The 19,954-nt window shown below is 38.1% G+C and overlaps 2 protein-coding genes across 5 annotated transcripts in view; one reads left to right on the forward strand and one right to left on the reverse strand.

Annotated features, from left to right (window-relative positions):
• Positions 1-19,954, reverse strand: part of PPP1R12A (protein phosphatase 1 regulatory subunit 12A) — a 1,052,766-nt gene that overhangs the window by 557,729 nt on the left and 475,083 nt on the right. The gene's annotated exons all lie outside the window — the stretch shown is intronic.
• Positions 1-19,954, forward strand: part of SYT1 (synaptotagmin 1) — a 345,628-nt gene that overhangs the window by 77,158 nt on the left and 248,516 nt on the right. For 3 of the 4 annotated variants that reach the window (XM_050324472.1, XM_050324473.1, XM_050324470.1), the window contains exon 2: positions 87-192. The exons of the other annotated variant lie outside the window; for it this stretch is intronic. The gene's annotated coding sequence lies outside the window, so the exon portion shown is untranslated. The remainder of the gene's footprint in view (positions 1-86; positions 193-19,954) is intronic. 4 annotated transcript variants of the gene reach the window in all.

Genomic DNA, 19,954 nt, shown 5'->3' on the forward strand with positions numbered 1-19,954 from the left:
AAGCAGCAGTTGTGTGCGGGCAAAGATGGAAAATACAGCAGTACAGGAACTGGCAAGTGTTTACATGGAATGTCTTTCTTTTAAAGGGAGAAAAGGGATTTTTTTCTGAACTGTGAAGAAACTAGAAAGTGACTGATAGAACCTTCATTCAAGATTTCCCTTTGAAAACTGCGTTGATGCCAATCATATAAGGTACCTTAAACAAACACAGATTTTGTTACCTTTCATACCCTATTAAATGCTTTAATACATAGCAGTTTCCAAGAAATCAAATGGAAGTAGTAAATAAATTAAAGAAATAGCTTTTTCTGATGCAATGTCTGTTAGATTAATGAACACATAATTATGTGGCAATACGTGATAATTTCATTCTGACAGTAAAGATGAAAAATATCCAGTTTATATGTATTTGTTGTTCAGATAGTAGTTGTATTCTTTGCCTTCTCTCACAGTCAGCTTGCATTTTATCAAATCCCAAGCTGTCATGGTTCGTTATCCATAGATGATCTTGAGCAGCCTTGCATCACAAAAAAATATGCTCTGGCATCTGCCATTGTGCACCACTAAACAGATCATTTCTGAGTAAGGTTTGTCTTTGATTAATACATTCAGTAGCATGTGTCCTTATGTTTTTGCCTCTGAGTATCTTAGCTGATGTAAGCTGCATATAGTACAGTACTGTGATTTTTCAGGTGACGGATAAAATGTTGGCTGTGCCTTTTTAGCTAACAAGTTTTATTTGAGTTAATGCTTGTATACCTCAATCTCTATAACAATCCACCAAGCAATCCCATTGCTTCTGTAGTCATTTCATAAAATCCTGTATCAGTGATGTAGGCAGCACAGTGAAACTAGGAGCTGTGATTATACTATCAGGCTTGTATTCCAGACCCTTTTCGGATTTTAGGAGCCAAAAATGAAATTTATGTCACAATTGTATTAATAGAGTAATAATTTCCAGTTATGAATATATTTACTATGGAAGTTTTTATTTCCTTAAGGTTGTTACATTAATAAGATATTGTTCTTTTTTTGAAAAACAATTAGTAAAAATGCACAGTGCTCATAGACGTTAGAAAATTAAAGTCCCCTTCAGTCCTCTAATTTACGTGTCTGTTTAGCTATGGTTGTAGGGAGAAAATGAATGTGTGTTTTTAAGGGTGTTCTAAGTTAATTACTATACTGTTTTGTTCAGATAACATTTGGAAATTGTTTTTTTACATTGCTATTGTCACTGTTTCATCTGGAAATATTTTTTCAGCAGTCAGCAGTGGAAATTTATTACTACCCATTTTAGTTTTGCTTTAGTACTTCTTAACTCGATAACTATTTTAAATTAATCAGTGAAACTGCTTTTAGGAAATTGCATGGATACTTTTTTGAATATGTTAAATATACCTAGCATTGCTTGCTATAGCCTTGGTAGACTGTCTTAATCCAATCACTTTGACATTTTCTCCAGGGATAAGGAGAGTAAGGCAAACAATCTTATTCTTGTAAGATTCCTTATAATTTCCGGGCTTGATGCAATTTTGGTGAAACATTATGCTAAACTCAGTCCTTCTAATAGTGTTTCTGAATAATCTGAAGATATTTAGAGGACTTTTGTTTGCATGTCACTGTTCCCATGCAATTAATTGTTCGTACTTGCAAAGGTTTCAAGGCTTCGTTTGGGTTAGAGCTTTTCAAGTTTTTCCTAATTTTGCAGATGTTTCACAGAGAACTTACAGAAGTGGAGATCATCCACAATTCAAATGAAAAGCAGCAACATATAAAGAAAATGAAAAATGTGAGGATACTGCTCAATGAAAGTTCACAAAACAAGTGAAAAGTCATATGAAAATGTAAAATAATATGTCCTCAAAGTAAATTGTCCCCAAATAAAGAACTTATTTGGAAAGAATACTGCTATTCATTTGTGTTGTAGAGCAGATTTTGTGAGACTAACTCAGAATGAGTGAGTTCAGCAGTGGCTGTTATTCTACCCAAAGACTGCCTTTTATTTTCAGTAATAAAAACCATTAGAATTCCATGCTGAATGTGGAAAAAGGGGGGAGTGAGAAAGAGAGAGAGAGAGGTTACCCCTCATGAGGGAAAATGGAGGGTCAGGCGCTGAACTCTTCACTCTTGTGACCAGTGACAGAACTCGAGGAAACAGCAAGTTTCCTGTTCCTAACTCGTGAAGCTGAGTTAGGGAGGTTAAGGTTGGATATAAGGAGAAGGTTTTTCACCCACAGAGTGGTTGAGCACTGGAACAGGGTTTGGACAATGCTCTCAGGCACATGGTGTGATTCTTGGGGCGTCTTGTGTAGGGCCAGGAATTGGACTCGATGGTTGTTATGCTTCCCTTCCAACTCAGCAGGTTCTACGATTCTAAGAAAAATATTTTGTTTTCTAATTCCCCTGTTTCTGTTCCTATTCCACGGAAAATTGCAAATGAATTTTGATTGAAGTAGTAGTGTGTTCATCATACTGATAAAATTAATTTCCATCTCTTTTCACTATCATGCATATCTCAGTTACAGGCAGTTTCTTCTGAGAATATGAAATACTATCTATGAATGTGTCTGAGAATAAGTCACCAATGTTATAACTCAAACTAATTTAAATAAAAGCAAATGTTTTGAGATTTGAAAGTTGAATTTCCATTTGAACGGTAGCTTCAAGGACTTGCATGCACATTTGACTGTGTTGTGCCCTGAAGTGGATTGATAAAGAGATTATCCACACAGACCCATGAGCTACAATAAGGTTCACAGGAATGTGAAATAGAATAAAGTTGTCCTGTAAGGTAAATATGAAGTGGAAAAGCAAATTAAAGTAAAAATGAAATATGAATGAATCCAGGAGAATTTAAAAGAATCTATTCCGGTAACTTAAGGATACAACAAAACCTGAGGATCTGATGCACAAATCTGAACTAGAAATGCTTCTTAATCTGTCACCTGAGTCACTGAATTTGTTTGGTAGGTCCCTCAGTGTGCTGATGTCATTATAATACATTAGAAATTGGGTTAAAGGGGATACTCTGTAATAAAGAGAGCCAGTAAGAAATAACTTCCAAGACTTCAGAAGTTCTTATTGAAACACAAAATAATTGCAGATGTTTAAGTGTTGCAAGGAGTCTTCCTTTTTGAAAATGCCATCGTATCGGCAAAAATATTCCTTTAAGTGTTTTAGATGCAATTCCTCTTTAATACTACTTTTGATTTAGAAATACCTATGGTGTGTGTTTTGGTGGTATATTTTGCTTGTATTTGATGATAGTAGCAAGGATGAAAGCAGTTCTCCTCTTACAGGAACTGTTACTTCCACTGTAGTTGCTTTGGGCATTCTAGAAAGGCAGAGTGGTGCTCAGGTCAGCACTGATGAAATCTCCACAGAGCACAGAGGAAAGCTGTAAATAGTACAGGTCCAGAATCAGGAGGCCCTAGATAAACCAGTCTGATGGTGTGAACCATTTTAATTCAAGATACTATGCCAGTTGATAGCAAAACTTGCTTGAGTTTTTTCCCCTTTTCTTGCCTTAGAAGTATTTCATTCATAGCCCACTTATGAAAGACAAGGAATCATGGAATCCTGGGACTGTTGCAATGAACACCAAAATTATAGGTGAACAAAGGTTGATAGACTGTAAACCTGTCTCTAAAACTATAAATGTTCGCAAAATTTCTTTTTCCTGTGTTTTTACCTCATTTTTTTATGAACTAACTCTTCCCTTAATTTCTCTTTTGGAAGCCTACAATCCACTGATAAATTAACATCCCTAGGCTGTAGATGGATACATCTTGCCTGCTTTAATCATTGCCATCTTAAAAAAAACCATTAAGCAACAGTTAAAATGAAATATTACATAGATCTCTGGTGCATGCATCCATTAAAAATAGCAAGAACAATAAATGCAAAAATTACTTTAATTAATGTGTTGAAATTTACTAAACTCTGTATAAACTCCTTAGCTGAAAGTAAATTCAAGTATCTTATACTGGCAACATAGGCTGCAATGAGATTTATGGAGTTTGACAATTCAGGATGAATCAGATATACTGAAGGCTTTTTGGGGGAAAATAAAATTTCACAAAGTAATACAGTCAAGTGCAGATATTACTCTCCTTGTAAGAAAGAGACTAAAATTACTGGTGCAAAAAAGGCCTCTTTCTTCCCACAGTGCTGCATTTATTGTGTTACAGTCTAAAGCAGCAGCAATTATACATAAGCTGTTAAACAACATGAGAACAATCAAACAGTTGGCTCACTGAGCCAGAGGTGGTACTTGGAGCCCTTGCTGTTTCTCCCAGTCAATCTCAGCATCCGTAATGGTCAGAAAATAGACGCTCATTCTCCTGCATATGTTTATGTGGCAGGGGGAACATGCCTTTTCTTTCCTTTTTGGCAAGCAAAAAAACCCCTAAAATTGCTCAGGAAAATAATAGATTTATGGGGAAAGTATGCACTTACAAGTGCACACCATACCTGGGAAGAGAATTGTGGTTTTTAAGTGGCTGGATAAAAGCTCCACTAGATTCTATAGGATGAAGCCAAGAAGCTGGCAAAATTCAAAGCATTTTTTGATTTATATGGAAGTGAGAATTGTAACAGTGGGGTTCTTCAGGGCTCCATCCTCATCCCAGTTTTCTTCAGCGTTCTCACAAATAACTTGGACGCAGGACTCACAGGAATAGTAAGAAAGTTTGCTGATGATACTAAATTGGGAGGAGCCATCAACTCCCTCAAAGGCAGAGAGACTCTGCAGAGAGATCTTGACAAATTAGAGATGGGGAATCACCAACCATATGAAGTTTAACAAAGGGCAAGTGCTCAGTTCTGCACCTGGGACAGGACACCCCTAGTTGTGTGTACACACTGGAGAATGAGAGGCCAGAGATCAGCACTGCAGAAAGGGAGCTAGGGGATCCTGGCAAGTTGAAGATGCAGTGCCCTGGCAGCCAGGAGGACCAACTGTGCCCTTGGGGGCATCAAGGAAAACCAGCCGGTCGAGGGAGGCAACTGTCCTTTTCTGCTCTGCACCAGTGTAACCTCACCTGGAATATTGTGTGTAGTTTTGAGTACCACAATAGAAGAAAGGTATAAAGCTATTGAGAGCATCCAAAGGAGGGCAACAAAGATGGTGAAGGGCCTTGAGGGGAAGCGGCTGAAGTCCCTTGGTCTGTTCAGCCTGGAGAAGAGGGGAGACCACTAACAGGACTTGAGGAAATGGCGTGAAGCTGAGTCAACGGATGTTAAGGTAGGATATCAGGAGAATGTTTTTCGCCCAGAGCGTGGTTTGACAGTGGAACAGGCTCCCCAGGGCAGTGGTCACAGCACCAAGCCTGACAGAGTTGAAGAAGCATTTGGACAATGCTCTCAGACACATGGTGTGATTCTTTGGGTTCCTGCATAGGGCCAGGAGTTGGATTGTGATGGTTCCCTTCCAACTCAGCAGATTCTATGATTCTCTGAGTAAATTATTGTAAGATTTTAGGGGGTAGAAGAAAACCCCCACATATAGGGCAAAATAAATGGATAAGTGGGTAGGATGTTCTTTCATGAAATGAGTTATATTCCTGATAACTATTGCAGGAGGTCATGCGTATTTTTTAAGTAATTGATCTTGTTATTTGTCACAAAGAGGATACAGGATTAGGCAGACCATAGATTTAGATTGGTTCAGAACTCCTCTGGTTCTGTCACAGATTTGGTCATGCAACAAAGAAAAAATTTTGTGACAAATTGCCTCAAAAAAAGCAGCAGGGTATTTCTGACCTGAACATCTGAATAAATCTGGATGGACATTTTGAGAAACCGCAGTGTGAAGTTAGGGGAACAGCTGTGATCCAAGTCTCATATGCACAGTTGTTTTCCAAAGTACATTGAAATTGTGAGCCTGAAACAGTCCAAGGGTATAGTTTCACAATAGCATTTTTGCTGGAAGTGATGATCTTATGCTCCCTTTTTGTTCCAGCACTAAAAGTGAAGAGAGTAGTTTTCAGCCAGATAAGCCTTATTGCTGCCACACAAGAAAATAGTGCAGTGATGTGCATCTGGAAAGTAGGGCAGGATCTCTTCTCTTTTGGCAGCAGCAAAGCCTTAAATCAGTTTAAGCAGCTTCTGAAACCACTCCAGAACTTTGAATCTTCACAGAAGGTGGTTGGGGGCAGCGAGTGCTGACACCACCATATACTTTCGATGTAGCAAGTATTGCTCACCTCACTATTAGCAAGTGTGCTTAGCATTGTAATGAAGAATGAATAAACTTTGGCCACTTTGTGTAATTGAACTACCTAAATTAGTAAAAGTCAGTTCCAAATTTGATCCCCAGGTGTGGTGGGTTGACCTCAGCTGGCTGCCAGACTCTCACAGTGATGAGATCTGTCAGACACGGGTAAGAATTTGTATTTTTAAAATATACAAGGTTTCATATTGCACTCCCCTTGAGATAGGGACAGGTGGGTCACTTACCATTTACCATTCACGGGCAAAACAGACTTGACTCAACTTTACTCCTTTATTCCCAACTCTCTTGCCTGCCCCCAGTGAGAGTGCAGAGAGGTAAGGGATGAAGGTTGTGGTGAGTTCACAACAGCTGGTCCCTGTCACTCCTTACTCCTTGTGCTTTTCTCCTTCTCCAACATGGCATCCTCCAAAGACTGCAGGGGCTGTAGGGGAATCTCTGCACCAGCCCCTGGGGCATCTCCTTCCCCTCTTCCTTCTCTCACCATGATGCACACAGGGCTGTTTCTCACACTTTTCCCCCTCACTTCTCACTGCTGGGCAGTGTTCTTGCCTCATCTTAAATACATTTCCCAGAGGTGTTCCCACCTCAGCTGTGAGCTCAGCCATGCTCTGTGGTGGGTGTATTTCGAGCCATCTGGAACCTGCTATGACCAGCCTGGGGCAACCCCGGCCTCTCCTCACAGTGCCCTGCAGCTGCTGGTGCTGGGGCACTGGTGCCCCAGATGCCAAGGTGCCTTTCAAACAGTTTGAGCAGGCAGTGAAAGCAAATATAATTTTCTCAGGATAGTCTGGAAAACTTTTTTCCTAACCTCGTCTCACAGACTCCAGTAGCAGACCAACAGTTGCACAGGAGCTCTTCTTTGTGCATGCCTCTGTGAATATGAACAGAATAAATCCCATCATGTATTTTAGGGAAATTGTATTTTTTTGTTTCATCAGGGCTGTGCTTATGGTAGATACCAAGTTATTTGCTATTTTATTTTGTATTTATCCATTATCGATGTTAAGTATAGGTGAAAATTTCCACTAGAAACACAAGTAGTCTGTTTTTCCCCACACTGCAGTTTGTAGCCCATCATGCACTGCAGCAGGTTCATTGTGCTGGTCAGGTTTGTGTGAGTTTCACCTGTAACCTTTCATACATGGCACTGAAAAGAAAAAAAAATTATATTCCTTCCATTAGAATATTGAAAAATATTTGCCTTCTATATCACTGTGAATCCAAAATCTGTGCATCCTGGATGTGCAAAATGTGGAAAAGAGAGAAATGGGTGCCGGAGAACAGGTCTGGCCCAGGCTGGGGCAAGCTCCCAGTGGATATCCAGGTCTCCAGTTGCAATCAGGCAGACCTGCTGTATCCCTTCTAGTGTCCACCTCTGCTCTGGAGTTGCCTGTTTTCTGCACCATTAGTTAGGATCTTGAGATAAGTACATCCTTTGCTGTTCTCCCACTGTTTCCTTGGTAAATTGTGTGAATACTGGTTCCCACTTTATTATCTATAACTTCTGTCTGCTAGTGTCAGAATGGTTGGTGACCCAAACAGAGTCATACTTTGTCCTTTACAGCATGACAAACTGGTTGGAACTGTTGGCACAAACAACTGGTTTCTTTTGTTCTCACATTAAAAGAAGATTCGATATGAAACCTTGTATATTTTAAAAATACACATTCTTATCTGTGTTTGACAGATCTCATCACTATGAGAGGTTCAAAATTTGTGATTCTCTGTAAAATTTAATTTTCTGGCACTTTCCAACAACAGCTTGTCTCCTACTGACATGTAGAATTTGATTTTGTTCAAACATCTTTTGTTTGTCTGTCTCCTTGATATTGATAACAGTGGCTTGTGGTAATGCTTATCTCCTTTTGATTCTGAAAATGTAATAAAGAAGAAAAATACAAAGTAATAGCTACATACATTAGTTAGCCAGACATCTATCAAATCTTTGTATCAGACTTAGCTTTTCAGATATATCAAGAAACAGAGACTAAAAGCAGTGGTAGCATGATAAACATGCCCACAAAACCAAGTAAATCATTGCCAAACAAGGAATGAATGAAGACAGATCTTTCATGTTCATTCATGAGTTTCTTTGTTCCCTTTTCCAGGTCACTTTTTGAACAAATTGTAAATTACTGATTGCTATAGTCTCTTCATAGCTGCTATAATTGCACTCTTCAGCTTATGTGAATCTTGGGTCCATTCCCCAAATTCTGGGGAATGTGAGTGGGATAGGAAGTCACTGAAAAGTGGGAAAATAGTCTTAATAGTCTGTTATATACAGATAGGAGTAGTAATTTAGAAAATAGTATAGCATTGCAAACACGTAGAACTTCATCTCATCTCTAAAAGAAATCTATCATTAAAGAACTAGGAATATAAATACGTACAACGGTAGACATAAATCTTGGTTTTTAGTTTCCAGTTTATGAGAGAAAATAATGAATATTTATATGCAAACATGTTTATATACATTACTTCGATGCGTACTTGTGGATAACGAAATGGACAAGTACATTCTGGTGTACTTAGATGTACATATGGGGAGTATTTGGTATATATTGTAGAAAAATAGGAAATTGTGATGGTTTTTGTGTTTCAACATATGTAGATGTTTATTTGTACAATGTTTGTCTACAAGACACTTTTTTTTAATATACATTTCTTGATTGTACATTGCTGTATGTACACAGTGATTCTGTAATGAGGCTTTGATTTTGTAACTCGTGGTCTGAGCAGCCAGATTCACTGCTGACTGAAGATTGCATGGAGGAGCCTGTATATTTCATTGGCAGGGTATCTGATTTGATAAGAAGAACAGTGGCCGTCTGCTTTGTATCACGGGAAAATTAAAAGTGATTTTGGCTTTCTGGAAGTCTGTCAGTAAGCTTTGATAGCAGTAAACAAGTTTAAGCTATGCTGTGTGCCATGGAAGAGTCTGCATGGTGTGGCCTGCTTCTTAGGAGAAGCACAGACAGAAGCCAAGATTTCCTGAACTAGTCATATAATTCTTTAGAAGCTTGTATGAAAGAAAAAGCGAGGTGGGTACAGCTGTGTGAAAACCATACCCCTGAGGATCAGAACATAGGTGAAGAAGGTGTATATATATATATATATATATACCAATTGATGAGGGCTTATAAATTTGCCCTAGGCAGGGGAAACTCATTTTGTGTAGCTAAGGCTTTTGGATTTCAGTTCCCAGACCAGATCCTGCTTATATGGTGGCTTCCAAATTCCATTGTCAACATAGAACCTCCTGAGTAAAGCACACAAGGCTATGCAGCTACAAGTAAAATAAAAAGCTGTGAAACAAATAACTATCACTTCTCACATACCCCAGACAGTCCAAGAGAGAATGTGTCATGCACACTGCCTGGTGCCTTTTTGACAGCTATACATGAGGATGGTCAGGAGGATCAGTTATGGAGAGTGTCAGCACAGCCAGCAGGTGGGACAATAAAAGACATCTGGTATGTTGGCTTTTGTAAGTAAGATTTAAAGTCTACTGAAATAGTAGAAAAAAAGTTAAAGAGAGCAGGTGAAGACAGGAAAGAGAGCTTCCATCTTGTCATGCTGTTCCATCTCTGTGTTAGTGACAAAAGGCTACAATGAAATGGGATCCCTTTGCATTCTCTAACCCTGAATGCCATTTGAAAAATAAATGTCGTTTTTTGAAGAAATGACCCACATAAAAGTAGAGAAAGCAGTCCTACTTTTCAGGGACAGAGGAAGAAATGGATGACAGCATATGGACACCTGTAGAATAGGTGATTAGTTTTAGCACGGAAGATGCAAGCTAGCTGTAGTGAAATCTGTGAGAGACAGCTATTACTACTTTTATTTGACAGCAGAAGTCTAACCTGCATCAGTTAGAATTTCTTTGTACTGCAGCAAGTAACGACAGTTAAATAAGATTGACAAATTGTTTCGGCACGAATTGGTTATATGTGAAGGGTGTTGGCTGCAAAATTTCATTCCACCGCTGCAAACTGTACGTAATGCACACACAAGGGTAGGCCAGACGTACTTTTAAGCTCAAATTAATTCTGTAAAAAAATTGTTGTTTATAACACAGTAACGTACAGGTTTTATAAAAAATCTTTTCAATCTCTCTCTACTGCTATGTGTTCTGCTGCTTCTTTTTCCACTAGCAACCATATGGTTATTTTCAGATTAATGAATTTCCCATTTGTGCTACTGAAAGATGGACAGATTCAGACCATGCTATAATGAACAGTGTTTTGAAATGTACATTTTATTGTTTTTTGTAAACAGCATGAAAGCAACCAACCTTGCAATTCTCATCCTTTGTCTTTATGTGGAGAATATTACATAAGAAATGTGAGAAACATATTCATGCATGCAACTGTACATATATAATGAAGCCTCATGCTTAACGCTGCTCAGGTGTGTTTGTTCTTGAGAAGCACAAGGAAGTTGGAAGATAATGGTAACCTGCCAGTTATTCAGTCAGTTTGGTGTCTGTGAGTCAGCTGCTTCTGATACATTGTTCATAAATAAGGACATGAAAAACATCATTTTGAGTTGGGTAATTTTTACTTTAACTTTTCCATCATACTCTGTTCGCAGAATCAGCTAGGTTGGAAAAGACCTCCAAGATCATCAAGGTCAACCCTTGATCCAGCACCGCCGTGGTTACTAGACCATGGCACTCAGTGCCACATCCAGTCTCATCTTAAAAATCTCCAGGGACAGTGAATCCACCACCTTCCTGGGCAGCCCATTCCAGTGTCTGATTACCCTCTCTGTAAAAAAATTCTTCCTAATATCCAACAAAAACCTCCCTGGCACAGCTTAAGAGCTACCCTCTTGTCTGGTTGCCTGGGAGAAGAGACCAATACCCATCTGGCTACAACCACTTTTCAGGGAGTTGTAGAGAGGGATGAGGTCTCCCCTGAGCCTCCTCCGGGCTAAACAACCCCAGCTCCCTCAGCCTCTCCTCAGAGGACTTGTGCTCAAGTCCCTTCACCAGCCTTGTTGCTCTTCTCTGGACCTGCTCCAGCCCCTCAATATCCTTCCTGAACTGAGGGGCCCAGAACTGGACACAGCACTCCAGGTGTGGCCTCACCAGTGCTGAGTGCAGGGGCAGGATCACTTCCCTGCTCCTGCTGGCCACACTGTTCCTGATCCAGGCCAGGATGCCATTGGCCTTCTTGGCCACCTGGGCACACTGCTGGCTCATGTTCAGCTTCCTGTCGATCAGCACCCCCAGGTTCCTTTCCACCTGGCTGCTCTCCAACCACTCTGTCCCCAGCCTGTAGTGCTGCAGGGGGTTGTTGTGGCCAAAGTGCAGGACCCGGCACTTGGCCTTGTTGAACTTCATCCCACTGGAATCAGCCCATCTCTCCAGTCTGTCCAGGTCCCTCTGCAGAGCCCTCCTGCCTTCCATTAGATCAACACTCCCCCCAGTTTGGTGTCATCTGCAGATTTGCTAATGGTGGACTCAATGCCCTCATCTAGATCATCGATAAAGATATTAAACAGGACTGGGCCCAGCACTGATCCCTGGGAGACACCACTGGTGACCAGCTGGATGCAGCCCCGTTCACCGGCACTCTCTGGGCCCGGCCCTCCAGCCAGTTCTTAACCCAGCACAGAGTGCCCCTGTCCAAGCCGTGGGCTTTTCCAGGAGTATGCTGTGGGAAATGGTGTCAAAGGCTTTGCTGAAGTCCAGATAGACCACATCCACAGCCTTCCCCTCGTCCAGGGGGGTCATCAGGCAGGTCACCTGGTCACAAAAGGAGATCAGGTCGGTCAGACAGGACCTGCCCTTCCTAAACCCATGCTGCCTGGGTCTGATCCCTTGTCCATCCTGTAGGTGCTGTGTGATTGCGCTTAGGAGGATCTGCTACACAACCTTGCCAGGCACTGAGGTCAGGCTGACAGACCTGTAGTTTCCCAAGTCCTCCTTCCTACCCTTTTTGTGGATTAGCATGTCATTTAACAACTTCCAAAAATTTTTTTGAGAGCAGAGTTAACAGAGGCATTGTAGCAGTGGCACTGTGAATAAACTGGCTTCAATAAAATGAAAGCTGCTTCAAACACTTTGTCCATGGAAAATTTGAAAAAGTTCAAGCATAAAGTTGAATAACCATTAAGGCCACATTCTACCACTTAGAGGATCACTTCCTCCCAGTTGGGTTGTGGCAGCAGAACCCAGCAGCCCTTCCTGGCCTTTCATACCACATTTTGAGAGGTACAGGTGCCTGGTGGGGGATCTTCTACATAACGTGGGCTGGGAGTATTTTTTTGAATCTGTAAATTCCCTGATGTTGTATTTTTTTTGATTGCAGACTCTTTACAGGGAGGATGTTTTACTTCTATTTAAGTAATTTCCAGTGAAACCCAGGAGTTCCCTTCTCTTTTCAAATACGTGTTAGCAGTGGCTGAAGTGTGTTTCACAGACATCACAGCCAGCCCTTTTGATCCACCCTGAGAAGTCTACAGAGAAGGATATGTGTCTACGAATCAGTAGCATAAAAGCATTCAAAATAAGTTTTCTTAATCAAATTCAAGTGTTGTATAGAGATGTTATGAAAGGATGACACCTTGAAATACACATTGTATCCCACCTGAGAATTGCTACATGTTTGGTTATGTTGATTTTAGTGGAACAATTTGTGAGTTAATATGCTAGCCAAACACACAAGTCACTGTCAGCAAGTAATGAACTCAGTGCTTGGCTAGGACTGGAGATAAATCTGAATCTAGTTAAAATTACAACATGATGTTCATTAGTTTCAGCAAGGGTAATTTCTAAGATAAAGTGTTGCTATCACCCAACATGTTGAATAAGCAGTTGGACTAAGCAGATGGTGGGCAGAGATCAATGACTTTCCATTAAACAATAGGTAGTTTCTCAGTGGGAGATTACATTCCCAAAAGGGGTCATATACCAAATTTCTTATGCTGGCTTATAGTTTTAAGAAATCTCCTGGTCAAGTGTGTGCACTCTAGAAACATGAAGAGGCACAAAGCATTACAGATGTTTTGAAGAGTGGTCTTATTTATTCTGGTGTACCTCAAGGCTTCGTTGTGCTTGACACTGCATACGAATGGGTCTCAGCTTTACACTGAAGTTTGCCACTAACTTTTTTATATGATGAATATTTCCCAGTATTACAGCAAAACTGTACTATTCCAAAATACCACCTTTATATATGATATTAAGTATATAGAAGATTGACTTCTTCATATACTTAGGTTTGCTTACATAGGATTTTGTGGGATTAAGGTGTAATGGTTAAGGATGCAAATATGGAGACATTCCTCAGCCTTTTTGATTAAATGTTATATAAAATCTTTTATACAATTTGAGAAAAAATCCATTATCTTTTCATTTAGCCACATCATGGCCTATTTCAGATTTAAAGCAGAAGCATCAATTATTTTCCCAACATTTTCAGTTTAGTTGTTTCAAGTTTTCCGTACTGTATTTTTTTTGTTTGTATCTTAATTATAATTTAGCAGTTCCTGAAGTTGTACTTTGGCTAATATGTAATATAACAGTGAACTGCAGTGAGATGACTTGAGGAGGGATGGTTTTCTGTCTTCAACCTTCGTATAGATGGTATCTTCCCTGAGTACGTTAAGTCCATCTTGTTCATTTGACTTGGCCTGGTTTTTATTTACAGCAATACATTAGTGTTGAAAGCTGTTCAACATTTCAGGAGCTGGCTGATGGGCACATCAGTTGTCCTTGCCTTGAGGGTAGGAAAAACTATCTGAAGAGCAGGGTGGAGGGCTGGAGGTGATTATACTTTTTGCCATTCTGTGTTTCTACCCAGCCGTCACGAGTGCGTGAAACTGGATAAGACTTCCTGAATATTTAAACACAAGTGTTTGTTTATGTCAAAAAACGGCCAAATTGGGATATGGGCCATTTGGCATAATGGGATATGAATGAGGGGTAAGAAAAAGTAGAAAATTATAGTAGATAAATAATAGATCATTATCCTTGCCTCAGGCTTTTACATCTGTATATATGATAGACATAGATGAGTTCTAGACTGTGCCTCTACATGTTGACACTGCTTTCTGACAACCAATTTCTAGTCTGCTTCACTTAGAGATACTAATGAAAAAATATACTTAACTGTGCATTGCTGTGGGAATGGTTTTTAAGATAAAAAAATCAAAACCAATTTAACCATGTTAAGATACCAGGATATTTTTTTTCTCTCGTTATGTCAAACGACTGTTTTTCTTTGGTTGTTGTTGTTTTGTGTTTTATTGTTTTGGTTTTTTTAACCAAAAGTGGTTGGCTTGGTTTTTTTCTTGATTTTTTTTTTTGGGGGGGGGGGGAGACTTTTATTCCATTTTCAAAACATGAGAATGTTTATTTGCATGAATTAAGATGAATGATAGAGTTAACCAACAGGTTGGCATTAGAAAATTTCAAGGTTGTGTAATTTTTCGTATATAAATTCTCCTTGAAACAGCTGCATACCAAAATAATTTATATTTTTAGGATGCAGGGTATAACAGAAAATTTCCAAATTATTTTTTTTCTAAATCTACTATATATAGTATCTGTTATGCTACAAAAATGCTTAATTAAAATCAAAAGTTGTATGCAAAAATTCTGTTTCATAAGGGAAAACATGTTAGAGCAGTGTGCCAGTAGGTTAGTTGAAGTAGTAAATTAAAACTCATCATACCATATACTTTCTACTCATTCTTCAGAATTTACTCTTATGAGTAACTTTGTCTTGAAGGTATAGTTTCAGACACAGAATGGCAATACCTTTCTAACTTTGAGATGAAAGATTGAGGATGCTGCATCTAACCCTCAAAACGGATTTTTTTCTGTGCCTGTTTTTGAAACTATGCTTTTTCTCAGTAATGTCTTTGTTTGCTGATCATGAAACTATGTGGCTCTTGAGCATCAGTTTCAAAATTCAGGTGATTATACTGTAAACAGTCTGATTCTGTATTTATTCACTTGCCCTTAACTCTTGCCTCCAGCTGATTCACTTTATATTCCATGTCAGCATTAGCAGTGCCATGTAGTAGTACCTTGCTAAACCCTATGTTTATTTGATGATTACATTCTCTTTGCTCCTAAATTCTTATAGAAGATTCAGAAGCATGTCTTGTTCTTTGCTCATCCTTCAAAACCTGAGGAAAAGAGTAACAGTATTTAAAGTTTGTTCTAAATCATTAATTTGTTCATTAAAATCATGTTTGTGTTTGTGTGTATGTATTGAATAATTCTGTAGTTGCATTTTTGTCCCCATATTTATGTATGTATGCATAGTCATGTGGCAGTCTTTAGCAGTCTGTTGATTATATAGGAATAAATGTGTTTTACAGGATTGCAGAGATCATTCCTGAGATCCTATTAGACCTTTTCTATATTGGAACCACTGCTGTAATGTATCTCATGCCATATTTATATAAATAATACAGAAAACAGGTAGTTCTTAGTCTTTGTGGTAGAATTCAAAACTAGTTCAGCATTGTAAGTATCCCCTTCAAATAAGTGTGAAATAAAAATATGTCATTTTATAGGACCTCATTTTTCTCTTAGATAGGCTTCACAGCATTAAATAAATAGTGGTATGTTAACACTAATGTTCAATGGACATTGAATTTTGGATTGTGTAAACAGTATACTTACCTTTTAAAAGTTTGAAGTGAAGAGGTGCCTCCATCAGTCTAGCTATCAAACAACCCTTCAATTTTCATTTGATAAAGAAGTGAATGTGATACACGAATCCAGTAATGTGCAGCTACTTAAAATGTCTGTAAAGGAAAAAAATTTGCTTTTTTTTTTTTTATTTTTTAACATGATCTTTTTTTTTTACGGTAGAATGAGAATTGTTCACGCATTTGTGAACAGAAAGCTCAGTAATATTTTCAGTGAACAGGAAGCAAGAAAGAGCCAGTATTGTCTTGCAGCTACAGAGAGGTCCAGCCTCTACAAATATTTTACAGGTAGAGGTAATTTTTTCTATACTGCATAAAGCCATTCATAATGTTTTGGCAGAAGACTACCACACAGTATGCAATAAAAATTGAAGACAAAATATATGACAAGGTTTATGGGTACAGAAGTATTAGAAATTAACTAATGCACAGATAACAACAGATACCTAGTGATATTGACTGTCACAGTTGAACATCACTCAGTTTTAGAAGCATTTTTTCTCATTTCTTTCTCTAGCAGATTATATTTCTTACTAGCAGTGCTTCTCATAGGAATCTATTACTATTCTGATTTAGTTTTTTCTTCTCATTTGTATTAATAATCTTCCTTGATGATCTGAACTTAAAACAGTTTGTTTTTCTTCACTCTTCCTTTTGTGTATTCTTTTTATTCCAGTTTAATTGATGGCATTTCATTTTTAATTTGAGGTACCAACACCTCTGTTAATATCTGGGCTGCTTTTGTTGTGTTATTAAAGACTAGCCTGTCACTGAAAAGAAAGCATTTCAAAACCCTCACATGCTTTTTCCTGTAGAGACAAAACTTCTCTCTTTGTATGGTAAACACTCACCTTCCTTACCTCTGAGTATTTGAGCAGTACCAAATAAACTCCTGAATAAGCAGATGCAAAAATGTCCATGGATTACTTCAGGCCAGTATTAGAAGGTTGCTTATGTTGGAGTGTCCTTAATTTACAAATGCCATTTCATATTGAGATTGCCTAGACTGGGCTCCAATTCCATCTGCCTTCCAGATACCACGTGCGTAGATTCACATGGGATTCAATTTAAACTGATCTCTGGTTTAGGGTTTTGCAGCCAAACGAGATGCTTAGAAGTCTGTGGGAAATGCTTTTATTACTAAATTATCTGATTTGTTTCATTACTATATGATGTTGAGATGGGAAGATTAATTTAGCTAACGTGAGTTAATGTCTGTGATTCCATGAACTTACTTTTTTTTTTTTTTAGAAATTGTATTAGTATGGTTATGTTGGGATCACAGTGTTTGGAAGCAGCTTCAAAGAAGTTACAAATGAAGCAGAGAAAGTGAAATTATGATTTTGATAATACTGTTGGATGTATAATGAAGAAAAAGATCTGAGGAGTTGATCAGGAGAAACAATAGGAGAACAAGAGTTGAAAAGGCAAGAAGGTTATGATTACAAAGAAAGAAAGAATTTAGGACTGGATAGTATTTTTCACTTTGAAGAGATAAAATGGTCTTTGTTTGATTTCTGTAAAGAAGGAAGAATGTAAGTGAAGGGCAATAATTAATAAATATCCTGAACCACTGCAGAAATTTTTTTACTAATAAGCGCTGAAGAACCAGAATATGGATAAGGATTTAGAGAAGTCAGAGTTGTTCTAGACTAGCCTTACTATGTCTGAGCTGCTAAGAGGCCGTTTAGAATAATGCATTGGAAAGGAAGTCAAACATGCATAACAGGGAACTGTCTAGTTGTGTAAAAGAGATGAGTCATGGACTCACAGATTGTACCAAAATCGACATAATATTCACCAGAGATAAGATTGGAAGGAGAGTTCGGTACAGTAGAGAAAATTTAAAGACAAAAACAGATGAGTGAAAACTAAACTACAGGACCACAGAGTGTGAAATAGATGTTAAGAAAAGGAGTGATGTGGAAGTCTGTAGAGGTGTTAGGGTGGCAGGATTTAAGACTTGGGTAAGAATTGATCAGTGTAGTAGAAAACACTAGGAAGGAAAGAACAGGATGTGCATTTTACAAGGAGGCTGTAAAACTGTTTAAAAATGCTTCGGAAAGATAAGGGATGAAGATAGCACTGTGAGATTAACACTAAAGTGGCAGATGGAGTTGAAGATCCTTTAGTTTAGAATGTTATATGGACCAGTAAGCAGAATCACAGGTTACTGATAAACTGAATAGAATAGAAGCAATGGCTGGAGTCAGATAGCGTGAATATGGTAGTGTGATTATCAAGAAATAGTAGGGCAAGAGGAAGATACTGTAGTAAGTAAACATAAAGAGAAATGAGAGAAAAAGCAAAGGAAAGAAGTAAGCCTGTTGATTTTCTTTCAATTACAAACCTGAGATCCCAAACGTGCTATAAGAAGAGATGGTGCAGTAATGTGGAAGCTGAAAAAAAAATACAGATTCACCAACTCCATCCTGGTGCCTTTGGACAGAAGCTGTCCAGTAGTGTTACTGAGTATTCAAGTGGATGTGAATCCCCTTAACAGTCTTTTCACTGCTTTCATAAGTTCCATTGCTTCTTTTGCAACATAGAGAAGTATCATCCTTTTTTCCCTCTGGTGTATTACTTTCTTGTCCCTCGTCCTGTTTTCATTCCGCTGCATTTATAATCTGTACAGTACAATCTCAAGTTCACTCGTACCTCCTATGATCATTTACTTTGTCTTTCAGATACTGAACAGATTCAGAAGTCTTGCAGCCTTTCATCATAAAATAACCTTTTAATCTCCAGATAAGCTCTCCAGGTCCTCCCTGCTAAAGATTTTGAATATCCTTGACTTTAGCGTCCTGAACTGTTAGTGACATTTAAAGACTGATGTCTGAGATATGTCTGTAGCTTGCATTTTGGAGCTGTTTAGTCTTTATTTTTAGGAAGTTCAACCATTTTTACAAGTTCAACCATCTTGGTTTTGATTTTGGTAACCATCTATTTCTGTTTTCTTTATCACAACAGCAGTGTTTTCTGACTAACTCAAGTACCAAAATCAAATGCTAGTCAAAGTAATCTGTTTTTACAAATGGATACAACATTCTGACAGCTGACAGGACAAATACTAGCAAAAACTAACTAAAAAAACCTAACTAGGTTATGTTTACAGCATGAGATTAAACATCAGTTACTGAAAATTTTAGTACAGGAATTCATTATAGCTGCTAAATGAACATGCCTTTTGGAAAAGTTTGTCTTCAGAAGAAGAAATATTTTAAGCATGGAGAAAAATAGTCTGTATTTCAAATGTTGTTCACTTTGTCAAAAGCTATTTTTTTGCAATAGGCTTATTTAATTTTTTAAAAGATGTTGGCCCATAACTTACAGAGAGAAATTTTGGTTGACTTCATCAGATTTCTGTTTATTAAATACTGCTTTACTTTTCTATTTTGCAATTATTTCAACTTACACATTTATCCACCTGGCAGAATAAGTAAGTTTCATCTAATAAATTTGATGTTTTCTAGAGTCCTGTCTGTTAGAAGGTGGCCTTTGTCAAATTTTTGCCTGTTGAAAAGATAAATGGCTAAGTCATTTTTTTTTATGCATTGCATAAAGAAAAGCTGAACCCCAGAGACTAAGCCTTTAAAATCATATATACAGGTATTGCAATGATTAAAACCCAGAGAAGTTACATACAGTTTCTCACATGAGGATTTTGTTTAATGGAACCATTATTTCTCTTGATTCATAAATAATCCCTTTGCTTATGTACCTTTAGACCATAGTGGCCTTTTCAAATAGCTGTTGTGCCTGACTACTGCTGTTTCCCTTGTCACCTAAAATGTGATATACAGGTCTGTGTTGGTCTTGGTTTACTTTCACATATTTCCTATCTGAAATTTCAGGCTACTATCATCTCTACATTTTTCTATTCTGCTTAGTCATCCTCATTCTGGCAATATTTTCTTTATTAAATTATTTTGTTTTACAGATCACATTCACGAAGTTTATTTAATATGCTTTAGCCAATTTTTAATGTATTAACACGAATTATAAGTAAAAGTATTATATTACATTAGAGTATTATAAACCCAA

Source organism: Myiozetetes cayanensis, unplaced genomic scaffold (assembly GCF_022539395.1).
Source record: "Myiozetetes cayanensis isolate MyiCay16 unplaced genomic scaffold, myiCay2020 scf3, whole genome shotgun sequence".
In the NCBI taxonomy this organism is placed as follows: Eukaryota; Metazoa; Chordata; class Aves; order Passeriformes; family Tyrannidae; genus Myiozetetes; species Myiozetetes cayanensis.